We start from the raw sequence: 4,187 nt of genomic DNA on the forward strand, positions 1-4,187 counted from the left end.
CCTAAGTGTTCCAGAGCAGTAGCAAGCTACCATGGCTCAGTGGTAACACTAGGAGACATTTCCCGGTAAGAGAGGCTACTAAGGATAAACAACTAGATAGTCAGATCCCACACATACCAAGCATTTCAATCATACACACAATATGCTCGATATGTGCAAACACAACAAGGCATCACAACATGACTCTATGACACAAGTACTTTATTTAAGGCTCAGAGAGCCATACATAACATACACAAAGGTACGGGTCACACGACCCAGCATTCAAGTCATACAGTCATACAAACCAGCAGCGGAAGTAATTTGTCTGAGTACAGACAACTAGAAAAATAAAAGAGGCTTGGAAAGCCTAGCTATACTACGTGGTCCTTCACAAGCTCAGGATCACCACCTGGGCCTTAGCCTACTCATTGATGTCAACGTCTACGTAGAACCCATCAGAAGGGGTTGCAGCGTCTTCTGTAAAAATGTAAATTATCGCAACATGAGTACAAAGGTACTCAGCAAGTCTTACATCAGATCCTACATACATGCATATTATCAAGAAGGGTTGGTGGAGTTGTTGCAGCAAGCCAGCTTTGACTCTTGGCTAGGCTAACCTACGAGACTCCAACTTGAAATGGTTTTGCGTAGACGAGTCCACTACTCACCAATTCAATACACTACCGAGGATCCACCTCCGTCTTCCTACGGAAGAGCCATCCTCGGCACTCACACTTATCTTGAGGCTTTTAGTAGTTTCCATTTACTTGTCTATGAACTGTATAGGCAACCAAGTAGTCCTTTACCGCGGACGCGGCTATTCGAATAGATCATGATAACCCTGCAGGGGTGTACTTCTTCATACACGCTCTCACCACTTACCGTCGTTTACACGACATGTACTCGGCAACCTTCAAGCGGAAGCCCAACGTGGGTGTCGGCCACGACCTACCTAATCACCTAAGCCTCCAGTCCAGGTTTATCGCCTATCCAGGTTCCATCCGTAGGGAGTCCGGCCGAGGTTTCCCATACGGCCCCGAACGATGTGAACAGGGTTCCCGAGATACCTAACGGGTATTCGGTACACCCGGCCACGTACCTACCGCATCACAGCCCACCCCTACGGTCAGCGCTGTCCACGGCCTCCAGTAGGCTACAAACACCAGAAACTACTTGCAACTCCTGGACGGAGAACTAGGGTGAATAAGAAGCCGAGAGGGTCCATTGGTTTCGGGCCCAATGCATGGTAGTAGCTGATTCTTAAATCACACATAACATCTCAGTGCTTAAGGTCGGCTTCAATGAAACAACCCACCATGTACTCCTACATGGCCTCTCATCGATACCTTTACCAAATCATGTTCACCACATCACTCTCATTACCGACATAATCATTTCACTCTAGCCCATCACCCAGATGAACCAGACCTGACACGACTCTAAGCATAGCAGGCATAGCAAGGTAGGAACAACACATTCATATGGCTCAATCAACTCCTACACATGCTAGTGGGTTTCATCTAGTTACTGTGGCAATGACAGATCATGCAGAGGAAGTGGGTTCAACTACCGTAGCACACAGCAGTTTGAAACGCATTGTCTTAATGCAGTAAAAGAGAGCAGGAGCGAGAACATGGGATTGTATCGATATGATCAAATGGTTGGTTGCTTGCCTGATGGTTCGATGCACTGATACGGTTCTTCGTTAGGGTAATCACGGTACTCCTCGGAGGCAGAACCTGCCGCAAAGAACACCGATACACAACCATCACCAAACAATGTGCAACAATATGATGCATGCATGAAACATAGCAATATGAGTGTGTTGGGCTAATGCAACTAAGACCAGAAGGGTTTGAACCAATTTGAATCAAAGATTCAAATTTCAAACTCAAACATGGCCCTTTAAAGTGTTTTTCCTTGTTCTGTATTAAACATCAGGTTAACTTGTTTAATCATGCATGAAAATAGTACAGATGGATAGATTGGATTTTTCTGATCATTTTTCATATATAATTTGTCTGATTTGGAGTTACAGAAAAAAAGTTATGAATTTTTAAAGTTTAAACTATATTCTGGAATTTTCCTATATTAGATTAATTCCAGAAAATCAATTATTGCGTCAGCCTGGCGTCAGTGTGACGTCAGCAGGTCAACGGGACACGTCCGGGTCAAACCTGACAGTGGGTCCCGCGTGTCAGTGTGATTAGATTAATTAAAGTTTAATTAAAACTAAACCTGTTTAATTAACAGGGCTGGGCCCCACCTGTCATTGACTCAGGGGAGTCAACCAGGGCCCACCCGTGGTCAAACCCGGGTCGGCTGCACCGGCGTTTAGCCGCCGGCGAGCCCGACGCGGCGGCGGAAGTGGTTTTGGCTGTTTCGGCCGCCAAATGGATCGCGGAGACCACCGGAGTGGAGCTGAGGACGAGCCGCAGCTCTTGGTGGAGTCCGTTGGGGTCGGGGTGGCCGGAGTTGGCGCCGGCGACGACTTTGGCAGCCACCGGGGTTCGGCCGAAGACGAACTTGACGCTAGAGGGGTCGGTGAGGCGCGGGGAGTAGCTAGCTAGGTGCTACGTGACACGGTGAGCATGATGGACACCATGGAGTGGTCGGAGGGTGACCGGGAGCACGTCGGCGACGAGCTCCACGACGGTGGGTGCGGTTGAGCTCCGGGAGGTCGCTACACAGCTCGGGAGCAAGAAAAGGAGGGGGGGAAAGATGGCTAAGCTCACAGTGAGTGCGACGAAGCCCTTGGTGCGGCCGGAGATGGACCGGAGCGACGACGGCGTTGAAGGGGATCTCCGGCGACGGTGGTTCGGGCGAGGTCGTTGCGGTGGACTCGGGCGTTGCGAGCGCTCGGGGCTCGGCTTGCTCGATGGAGTGGACAGCGGCGGAGCTCCTGGACACGATGAGAGGACGCACGGGCGGCGGGGAGCACGGCTACGACGAAGGCACGGCGATGGTGGCGTCGGTCATGGCGGGGGAGCGCGAGGGGGAGGAGCTGGAGAGGAGAGGGGGTGTCTGGGGGGTTCGGGGGAGCGAGGGAGGCCGATCCACGACGTCACCGGGCGAGGGGAGCGGCGAGGCGGCGAGCAGGTGCGTGGCGCGCGCTGCGGTCGCCGTCGGGCACCTGCCTGCCTGCCTGGCCGACAAGCAGCTCGCTGGAGCGGCGCTGGGCTGGGCCGGCAGGTGGGCCGGGAGCAGGCGTCAGGTAAGTTTTTCCATTTTCTTTCTGTTTTCTGTTTTTTTAATACTTCTGCAACTTTGTTGAATTAAATAAAATACTTAGGCAACTCCTAAAATCACCAAACTACTCCTGGTCCATAGTTGGATTATTTCCAACATGAAACATTTTAGTTTGGAGATATTTGAGCATTTAAATATTTTATATAATTTTAAATGCCCAAATTCAAATATTTATGATTTAATTCAAAAACCCTAAGATGGCCTAGGAAAATGTGCATCACTTTTGGCAGAGGTTCTGAACCAAGACAAAAATGATGGGCATTTTAGAAGGGCATTTCAGGTTCACTGAAAAAGTTTTTAGTAAACCCTAATTGGTTTCAGAGGGGACTGGGGGTTCTGTCATCCCCATTTCAGGTTTCTGATGAAAGAGTAAACATGATGCAACACTCTAATGCATGGCTAACTAGGGTGTGACAACCCGGCACCGGGAGGCTACAATGGCCTACCTTACGATGGCCCGTGACAACAAGGTGCTCGCCAATTACTTACCATTGGCACTTAAGCCCAACGTTATGTCATGGTTGATGCACTTGCCGGTGGATTCCATTTCTTCTTGGTCGGATCTGTGTCATGAGTTTGTTGGCACCTTCACCGGAGGCCATCAAGCTCATGGCCAGGCGAGTGACTTGCACATCATCCCCCAGAAGGAAGGCGAAAACATACGCAAGTATATCCAGAGGTACAGCCGGGTGCAGTACAACATCCCAGACGTTCACCCTGCCACCGTGATCAGCCATTCCATCAGAATGTGCGTAACCGCAAGATGCATGAGGAGCCGGCGATGAACAAGGTCAAGGATGTGGCCGAACTTTACGTTCTGGCCGACAGGTGCGCTCAGGCTGAAGAGGGAAGGAAGTACCCCGGCGAGGATGTCGGTGCATAAACCGACTCCATAGATGACGACACCACTGCCCCGACGAAGAAGGGCCGACGCCGTAACAGAAAGCGCAAGGGCA

The sequence above is a fragment of the Triticum dicoccoides genome, chromosome 6B (genome assembly GCF_002162155.2).
Source record: "Triticum dicoccoides isolate Atlit2015 ecotype Zavitan chromosome 6B, WEW_v2.0, whole genome shotgun sequence".
Classification (NCBI taxonomy): Eukaryota; Viridiplantae; Streptophyta; class Magnoliopsida; order Poales; family Poaceae; genus Triticum; species Triticum dicoccoides.